Genomic DNA, 11,221 nt, shown 5'->3' with positions numbered 1-11,221 from the left:
TCGGTTTGATAAAATTATTATAAGCCCTAAAAAAGTACAATAAAAGTAAACTTTCTATAAACTATATGTTAGAAGAAAGTCAAAAAATAGATATTTGATATTTTTGTTTAAGTGCTGATAAACAATAAAATAAAGACGTGAATGTGTTTCGTGAGTAAGATGATGATACTTTTCAAATAAACTATATAAAATGTAAGTGTTTCGTTTTTTTAATGATATTAAACATTGTATTCTTTTTCGATAAATAAAGCCTTAGTCAAACTATACATATACATAGTTAAGTTAATGTTATATCATGAAATTTTTTAAAGCTTATTTTGTATTGCATGCAATATTTCCATCTTCACGTCTCTCATAAAAAAAATTCAATATCAAAGATCTCTTGAAGAATGCGTCAACGTTGTTCTATCCTAAAACATGTCCTCACATGTCTTATGTCAATTTTAGACTATCTACTTCCCTCAATCCTATGCTTCACTCTCGTATGGGTGAAAACTCGCGAACCTAAGCATGATGGTCATGTCAACTATTAGGATGTTACTTAAAGAAGATATAAACATTTAATGTTGTTTGGAGTACATTTATTGCATCTTTTTGTCTCTAAGTGAACAAACGAAAGTTTAAAGTTGATGAGCTAAAGTGAAGCTTCTCAAGGAACTAAAATGGATTTCCAAATGACTCTTTTTTCAACTCTCTATATAAATAAATCTTCCAAATTGAAGAAAAAAAAAACACAAGTGATCAAGAATTGTCAAAACACTATTAATTTTAATTGGCACAATAATTATAATTCAACCTCTAATTTAGGAATTTGAACATTTTTACATATTTTTTGATTACGAGATGAATAAGAACGATTTATTTCCAATTTTGTGTTATTTTCAGGAATTTAAGGAGAGATGAAGCAAAAAAATATATTATGAATGAATATGTCACTTAGCGCAAACCCTATTAGGTTAAATAGAAGGCGTGATTCATAACACTAGACATCCTTGAGAGGAACCATACGAATGAAACCCTAAAGAAGGCAATTGTCAAAGAGAAACATCCTGGATCTTCTTTTCTTGCTTTCCATGCTTGTAATGGCCAACATGGTGGCTAATTCTTCCCTTTGGGATTGTGAGTAATCTGTTCAAACTCTTATGTACTGAGGTGATACTTATCTATAATATTTTAATTCTTGATTTATGATTGGTATTATCATTCAATTCTCAAGGCTTGAATTATTCATGATTTTGATTCTTAGATTTGACTGGAAAATACTTCTAAGAATCTGAACTAAATGATAATGCTTAACATATTTGAATGCTAGAAATAAATTTGAAATGTTAATTGCTTTATAACATATGTTTGTAATGATAAGGAGTTTTCATAAATATATGAGGAATCGATATTTAGAAGACTCTCTTAAACTTTTGTATGCGAGGAATTGATATGAATGATTTTTATACGTGCATCAATGTCAATAAAGACAAATGTTATATGTTTAAAACTACACATGAGTGAGAAGGATTAATCCCATTCCCAATTTTCTTAATTAAAATATTTTACTCACATAATATGCTTTTATTTAATTTTCATGCAAACTATTATTGTCAATTATCAAATCAAAATATTTATACATATTCTTATACTTGGTGAATGTTACTATTAGGATTTTAAATAATTTTTTCTTGTGGGCTCGATATCCATCCTTAGGAACAAATTATTACTTTTGACTCGGTACACTCATCGTAAGTGTACCAAGTAAAAATTAATATTTTGGTTCTAAGAAAAAATATCGAACCCACAAGGAATAGTTGATTTTTCAAGTATAATATTCACTAAATATAAGACAATATGTAAAAGTTTGTTGGCAAAGGTTGTTTATATGGTGAATTTGCAAGAAATTAAATAAAGCAAAATAAAGGATTTGTATGACTCAATTGGAAAAATTGGGATTGGAGTTCATCCTTCTCACTCGTCTGTATTTTTACAAAAGATTATAATATTCAATCTTGATTAGTATTGATGCACATATAAAAATCATTCGTATCGATTCTTCGCACACAAAATTATTAAAAGAGTTTCCTAAATATCGATTCCTCACATATTTATAAAAACTCCTTATCATTACGAACAAATGTTATAAAGCAATTAACATTTAGGCCAGATTCTTAGAAGTACTTTTCAGTCAAATCTAAGAATCAAAATCATGAATAATTCAAGCTTTGAGAATAAAATTATAATACCAATCATTAATCAAGAAGTGAACTATTATAGATAAATATCACCTTCATACATAAGAGTTTGAACAAATTACTCTGAATTCCAAAAGGAAGAATTAACCATTCATGTTGGCCATTATAAGCATGGAAAGCAAGAAAAGAAGATCCAGGATGTTTCTCCGCCTTCTTTAGGGTTTCCTTCCTTTGGTTTCTCCCAATGATGTCTAGAGTTATGCCTTACGCCTTCTATTTAACCTATTTGGGTTTGGACTAAGTGACATATTTATTCATAATATATCTTTTTGCTTCATCTCTCTTTAAATTTATGAAAATAACCCAAAATTGGGAATAAATTGTTCTTATTCATCTCATAATTCAAAAATATGTAAAAAGGTTCAAATTCCTAAATTAGAGGTTAAATTATAACTATTTTATCAATTAAAGTCCATAAGTGCCTATCTTTTTGTATGAAAAATTACTAAACTATGACACTTATCAATTTTGTGTTAATTCTTTACAGTACATTATGTTAGAATTAAAGGCTTTAAACAAGAGGGGGGGGGGTGAATTGTTTAAAGAAAGATTTTCGAAAATACTGGACAAGAATGAAGATTAATACAGAATCACAGAAGAAGCAATCAGATCAGCTAAGACACAAAATTGTTTTAAATTAATTCCAGAAAATCAATATGTTGTTTATGTGAATCAACCGATTGTTTTTATCGGCAATTTACAAAAACACAGATAAAAAAGTTTTAAGGCAGTGAGGGATAAAGAGATTCACACACAATGTTTATACTGGTTCACTCTTAACCTGAGCTACATCTAGTCCCCAGAAATCCCTTGGTATTCCACTAGGTAATCAACCACATATTACACAACGCAAACACCAAAGAGGTGATCTTAAACTTCTAGAACACTCACCCTCTTTGAAACACAAACACTACAAGTCAGAACACCCTCTGACTGTAGACACCAGTACCTTACAAGTTTAAAAAATATGAAATGAAATACAAGTAAGAACAAGAAAGATCACACCTGATATAGAAGGATTATAGCAATTCCTATTCCACTTTTAACCAAAACAAAGCCCAAAGCAATCTTGCAATCTTGAGAAAACTTTTAATCTTTTGGGTAATCTGATCTCTCTTCTTTTTAGAGATGTAAACACCAGTTATATAGCCTAAAAAGTTGTCGTTTTAGACTTTCAATCAAGGGCCAAAAACAGTTTTGAATCATGGAAAACAAATTTACCAAACTTAACCAATTTTGTTAAGATTTTCAGAAAACAATCGATTGAAAGCTCGATTCAACCGATTGAATTGGCCTTGATTGTGAGGTCAGCCAGTTTCAACTTTTTCAAATCTTTTTGAAAACCACCATGTAAGGACCGAGAAAAATAGTCTTAAGAGTAGAAATGGTACAATTAAAATGACACCTGAATATTTTATTATTAAAGTGAAAAAGTTATATAAATAGAAAATTAGTTATTCAGGTTTCATTTTAAAAGAACCACCGTCTCTCTAGAAGTTTCCTTTTCCTTTCCTCTCCCTTCCCTCTAAGATTCTGACCTCCTCGCTCATCTGTTTGACGATCAGAGTCCACCATTAGACTCTTGGCAGTGAGATCTACAAGACTGGCCGGTCAAAATCTTTCATAGAGTAAGTTCATTTTTGTTCCCTTTTTCCTTTCCTCTCCCTTCTCTCTAAGATTCTGACCTGCTCGCTCATCAGTTTGATGATCAGAGTCTGCCATTGGACTCCTGACAGTGAACTCTACGAGATTGTCCAATTAGAATCTTAGATAGAGTAAGTTCATTCTTGGCTCATTTTCCATTGAGTTAGTTTTGTTTTGGTTAGGGTTGTCTTTTAGTTAAGTTTGCATGTGAGGTTTTTATCTTCAGAATTAGTCTCTGTTAGATCAGGGTCATAGTGATATAGTTAGATTTGTGATCAGGACTTTGTGGTGCAGGTTAGGTTATCCTTAAGCTTTTGGTGGGTTGGAGCTCTTAGCGAGCATCTGCTCAAGTCCAGGTAAGGGAAGCTAGTCTTATCTTTTCAATAGAACCCTAGGTTAGAAGATCTTGATATGAGGGTGACGTGGTCACCAATTCCAATATTTACTTATAGGATTGTCTCTTTTAAAAAGTAAAATAATATATTGACTGGAATGATTGATTTTGAATCTTTTATATTGATTTTAAGGTGAATAAATTGTTGAAAGTGTTTGTGATTGAGAATTGAAAGTGTTTGAATGATAATATAAATGAGTTGAACTGTTTTTTTTTTATATATTTTATTGAATTACTTAAGTGAGATGTTTGATGAGAAGTGGTTGTTTGATTTTAGATAATGATTGATTTAAAGAGCATATATTTGGAATTAATTATGTGTTTAATTAAAGTTTGACATATATTTGGATTGTTTAGAAAGTTTAAATATGATGTGATTGAGTGGTGCATTGATATGTTAAATGATGTATGTAATGAGGTTAAAGTGTGATCAAGACATAGTATTTTCAGGAAAGGAAATACCGTGTTGAGATTGTTATTAGGGTGTATTGATTTGTGAGTGTCCTATGAATGAGATGATCCTGACTCTACTGATATAATGGAATCACATAGATGAAGTTATTCAGTTAGTGAGAGTCGAAGGAGGTCCATTTGGCTGAGTCTGAGGTTTGAAAGAACTGATCAGAGCAGATCAAATGGATTTACCCTGTCATATGAAGATGATGAGATGATGAGATATTGAGATAATTATGCGCATGGATGTGTGGGTTTCATAGCAGTAGTATGACAGGTGCAAGTCTCTGGATGCTAATTTGAATACACGAGTCTTACGGAAGTAGAGTCAAGTGTCTGAGTATGTGAGTCAGTAGAAATCTGATAGGAGTAATGTGGATGATGAACATGATAGACACTTGATGGTTATGTGAAATGTTTGAGTAATTGTATGAGAATTTATGAATTTTGTGTATCAATTTGAAATTTAAATTATATAGAAAATTTTGTTATAGCTAGCTTACCCTGTTATTTGTTTGTGTTTGTTTCTTTATCTGTGATGATCGTGTTGTACACAGGAGCAGATGAGATTGCAGGTAATAAAGCTCCTAAGTGAGCAGCTGGAGAATGTGATAATTTTTATTTGAATGTTCTATTTGTTTTTAAAACTTTTGATGTATATATTAAAATCCCTATGAAGAGGGATATATATATATATATATATTTTTTTTTTTTTTTTATACAATTATGAGATAGTTATATATATTCACATGTTAAGTAGATAGTGTTTGTTTTACTTTTATTTTATTATATATGGGTAAAAATTAGGGATGTTACACACCAAGTGTAAAACAACTGATTGAAATGATGAATCAACAGGTTGTTATTCACTACTTTGAAAAAGACTTTTCTTTTGAAAGAACTTGATTGATTCAGTTTTGGATTAAGTTGAGAGTGGATTGACAAATTCTAATCTACCCAGAATCCATGCCCACAAGCAGTAACCTAGTTTTCAAGCAATCTTCATGGATTTGGAGACATCAAAGCTTGAAGTTCAATAATCTCTCCCTATTTGATGAAGACAAATCCCTGGTTTTCTTGAGATGTTCTGTTTGAATTTGACAATACCTGTAAAACAAAGAATGTGCATGTACCAGAGGTAATCATTTCCAGATATCATTAGCACCGCAAAATTAGTTTTCACTTAGTGATTCCCATAAGGAAAATCAGCAAAATCAGTGTGAAAACTAGTGAAAGCAAGATGCAAATATGAGTTTATGCAGCAGTTTCAATCAAAATAAAGTAGCAACTACCTAATCCATATAAACCATTTTTAAAGCAGGATATCTAGTAGATATTACCATAATACAAACCATAAACTTCTCCCTCTATTTGTCTTCAAGAATAGCCTCAAAGGAGGGATAAAAACAACATTAAAAAGAGAGGAAAAAATTGTTCAGATGATAAACCAAAAATAGAAGAAAGCTTAAAATTTTCTTCAATTTTCTTGGACATATTGCAGCTCAAATAGTTGATTTCGCACAACTTCAATTTGCTCATCTAGAGGCTTTGAAACCTTGCCACACAAAACTCATAATGAGTTCTTTGATCATGTGCAAAGTTGTCCAACCTATTCACCACAAGCCTTTCAAATGGAGACATGGATGTGATTTGTTCTTCCATGTTCACATCACTTGCACCAATTTCATGGGCACCAACAGGTTCATTTCTAGTAGCAACAACTTCCCCTTCATTCTATTCTCCAATGTGAGCTCCACTTGAAAAGCCAACTTGGTCACCATCTTTGCTCACCCATCTTCCACCAATTTTGGTGAATTCCATTTTGCTTAGGGAGCCATTGTTGATTTCACTTGAGGTTTTGACAATTTCAGGTTGCTCTTGTTCCAGATCCATTTCAAAATAGTGCAAAAATTTAGTAATTAAGACAACATAAGGGTAATGGTAGTCACTTAACCTTATTGACTTTTGCATATGCTTCTTGATGATTTGAATCCAATTAAATTTCACTTTGTTCATAATATAGTAGATGAGCACAAGGTCCTCTTCAGTTAGCATTGATTGATTGCTGCCTCTTGGGGTTAACATCCATGAGATAATGAAGGCAATGAAACTTTCATTTAGCAGTTCGCCCTTTCCACACATGGGGAATCAATATCTTGGGCTCGTTTCCCCTAGCAGTTCGCCAAATGAAGTACTTAGTCGTGGCCATTGAGTACTTCACCAAGTGGATAGAGGCCGAGCCCGTCACATAGATAACAACCCACAAGGTTCAACACTTTGTGTGGAAGAACATAGTTTTCCGTTTTGGAATCCCGAAGTGTTTAGTGTCTGACAATGGCACCCAGTTTGCAAGTCAGCAGCTAGGAAAACTATTCACAGAGCTCGACATTAGGCAGGTGTTCGCCTCGATAGAGCACCCTCAGACTAATGGGCAAGTCGAATTTGCTAAGCGAGTCCTGCTCAGAGGCCTAAAGAGGAGATTGGAGAAAGCCAAGGGAACTTGGCAGATGAGGTTCCTAGAATTGTATGGGCTTACCACACCACTCCCCAATCCACCACCAAGTAGACACCTTTTAGCTTGGTGTATGGGTCGGATGCTATGATCCCCGTCGAGATCCAGGAAAGTTCACCGCGGTTCCAGAACTTCGTGGTCAAGGAGTCTAATGAGGAAAGGAAGGTAAATTTAGATCTGCTCAACAAGGTGAGAGAGGAAGCGCGCACCAATGCCGAAGCCTTGAAGAGAAGGGTGGAATATAAGCAGAAGTTCAAGATAAGGCCCCAGCAGTTCCAGGTCGCCGACCTGGTAATGTGGAAAGCTCACCCTTATCAGTTGGAGAATAAGTTGTGTCCGAAATCGACTGGCCCATTTCGCGTGATAGAGGTACTCGGGAACGGAGCGTATACACTCGAGACCTTGGAAGGCGAGATTATTCCCCAAACATGGAATGGGGCCAATCTTAAGTTTTATTTCAGTTAATTATGCTATTGTATGCAATATGAACGTTTAAGGGGACACTCTTTTTCCCTTATAAGAGTTTTTTAATGATGTCGCCAAATAAAAAGTTATTTGAAAAATATGCTTGCAGTATACTTTGATAACATCAGAAATCTCCCTTTAGGGAGCAGAAAGATTCATAGCGATTCAAGTGTAAATACCTTTTGCTTAGAGAGGCTCTAAGCTCAGGTACCCTTGATCGTTGCTCGCCATTCTACTGGCACGAACCATAGTGAAACCTCCCTTTAGGGAGCAGAAAGGTTCATTGCGATTCAGGCGTAAATACCTTTTGCTCAGAGAGGCTCTGAGCTCAGGCACCCCTTATCACCGCTCGCCATTGTATTGGCACGAACCACAGTGAAACCTCCCTTTAGGGACTATATAGAGTTAGAGTTAAAACAATTCATGTGAGAAGACCTATTTCCCAGAGAGGCTTTGAGCTCAGGTACCCCTGATTGCCGTTCGCCATTGTATTGGCACGAACCGCTGTGAAACCTCCTTTTAGGGAGTATATATTAGGGAATATATACAGTTAGAGAAATTCATGTGAGAGGATTTGTTGCCCAGAGAGGCTCCGAGCTCAGGTCTCTTGAATCATAGTTTACCATTGATTGATTTATCAGGATGACCACATTACTTAAGCGTGGGTGATCATCGACGTTCGATGATTAATCGTTCAGTTATGGAAGTTGTGGTCATTCAAGACATACATTGTTACTATGTTAGTCAAAGTCAAGAAAAGAAAACATGCATATATATATATATATATATACAAGAATTGTAAATTGTTCATAAGATTACAAAATGGAGGCAATAGCAGGGGGATCCCACACTCTAATTCCTCATCTACCAATTGCCCATCTATGACAACTTTGCCTAAGCCTATTTGAGAGAGGCCCAACTCAGGGTGGACACAGGTGACTTGGGCAACGACATCATCAAATCCTATCATTTAGGAGTTGGCCGCATCTTTGGTCAACTCCTAGAATGAAATTACTTTGAGAAAAACTTGATTAAGAAATCAGTTTGCCAAAACACAAAGCAAATAAACACAGCACCAGAAAAACAATCGGTTGTTTCGCAAAAACAATCGGTTGTTTCGCAGAAACAATCGGTTGTTTATACCAGTTCACAAATATAAAACTTAAATTAAAGAGTTTAAGGATAGAGAGATTGAACACAGAGGTTTATACTGGTTCACTCTTAACCAAGAGCTACATCCAGTCTTCCCAAAAACCACTGGGGAATCCACTAAGAAATCAACCCTAGATTACTTACAACACCACCAAAGAAGTGACCTTGATCCCCTCAAGACACACACTTCCTTTGGCTTCAGCACAACACCACTAAGAATGCTGATCTTGACAACCTCAAGAACACACAACACTTCTCAGCTACACACACAAAGTTTCTTTCAAAGTACAAAGGATTACACTTGTTACAGAAAATATCTAAAATCAATACAAGATAAAAATCCTATATCACACTCTCTTTGATCCAACAATCTCAAAGAAATCTCTAACTCTTTCAAAAGCTAAAATCAGTGAAAAACTCAAATATGTTTTTCTTTGATTAAAGCAAAGTTTTTTTGTTACACAATCTGAACAAACTATTTATTGCTTTCAAAGACTAGTCAAAGCATTTAAAAGTGGAGCGCATTCAGTTATAAAATCATTTAATGCTCAGTCAAAGCACAAAACTATTAGAATATATGACTTTAAACTAGAGGGGGGATGGGTGAATTGTTTAAAGAGAGTTTTCACAAACTTTTAAGCCTTGAATGAAATTACTTCGAGAAAACCTTGATTAAGAAATCAATTTTTCAAAACATAATGCAAAAAGCACAAACACTAGTAAAACAATCGGTTGTTTCACAGAAACAATCGGTTGTTTATACCAGCAAACAAATATCAAAACTGAATTTTAAAGAGTTAGGGATAGAGAGAATGCACACAGATGTTTATACTGGTTCACTCTAAACCCAGAGTTACATCCAGTCTTCTCAGAAACCTCTGAGGAATTCCACTAAGCAATCACACCTAGATCACTTACACCACAACCAAGAAAGTGACCTTGATCCCCTCAAGACACACACTTCTCTTGGCCAACACACCAACACTAAGAATGCTGATCTTGATCCCCTCAAGAACACATAACACTTCTCAACAAACACACAAACGAAACTTGTTCAACAGAGTTCAAGGATTACACTTGTTACAGAAGAAAATCTGAAATCAATACAAGCAGAAATCATATTCCACACACTTTGATCAATCTCAATCTCTAAGCAATCTCAACTCTTTGAAAATCACAAAATCTGTATATTCTTAAAACTCAAATATGTTTTTTTGAATATATTCAAAGATGTTGTTTGTTATCAAATCTTAACAAACTTATTAATTGCATTTAAAGATTGGTCAAAGCATTTAAAGACTGGAGCGTAAACAGTTAAAAATATTTAAAGCTCAGTAAAAGATAAAACAGTTTTTCTGTTATGGTACCAAAACAAACAATCGGTTGTTTCCTCGAATCAATCGGTTGTTTTGGTTTTAACAGCTCAACCATTTGAAAAACAGTTTTCAATCTTTTCTAAAAACATCTAAGTATAGAACAATCGGTTGTTTCGACAAAACAATCGGTTGTTTTTCACTTAGTTTGAAAAACACTTTTCTTTTAAAAAGATTGAGAATGCCTATGCTTTGGATTCAATCACAGAGTGGATTACATACACAATCTACCCCAGATCCTAACTAAAACAGCTCAGCAACAGCAAGCACAACCAAGCCTCCAACATCCTTCAAAGGGTTTGGATTCTTCAAAACTTGAACACCACTTGGTTCAGCAAAAACAATTTTTTGTTATGGTCCCAAAACAAACAATTGGTTGAATGATCGAATCAATTGGTTGTTTTGGTTTGACAGCAAGTCAACCATCAAAAACAGTTTTCAACCTTTCTAAAAACACCTAAGTAATAAAACAATCGGTTGTTTCGACAAAACAACAAGTTGTTTTTCACTTAGTTTGAAAAACACTTTTCAATTAAAAGGTTTGAGAATGCTTATGCTTTGGATTCAATCAAGAGTGGATTTACACATAAAATCTAGCCCAGATCCTATCTAAAGACAACTCAGCAACATCAAGCACATCCAGCATTTCATCAACCTTCAAAGAGTTGGGATTCTTCAAAGCTTGAACACACTTGATTCAACATTCTCTAGTGAGGCGTCCTTCTGCACTAGCTCCTATTCTCGCTGGGCCAACTCTCCTCTCAACCTCTCCACTTCAGCATGGAGCTCAACATTCCTTGCAGATAATCCCAAGGCTTCCTTAGATATTTCAGTCAGGAGCTCCCTAACTCGATCAGTGACTATGAGGACCTCCTCCTCAGCCGAAGCTTTCCCCCTCATAAGCTTGGAGAAGGCAAGATTGCTTGCGTCTAGGGCTTGCCCCAGTTGCCTCATAGTTTGACCAACCAGTTGGTCTTCTCTCAAGCTG

This window comes from Phaseolus vulgaris, chromosome 6 (assembly GCF_051622355.1).
Source record: "Phaseolus vulgaris cultivar YP4 chromosome 6, ASM5162235v1, whole genome shotgun sequence".
Classification (NCBI taxonomy): Eukaryota; Viridiplantae; Streptophyta; class Magnoliopsida; order Fabales; family Fabaceae; genus Phaseolus; species Phaseolus vulgaris.
The sequence above is the reverse complement of the archived record's forward strand: the minus strand, read 5'-3'. Positions refer to the sequence as shown.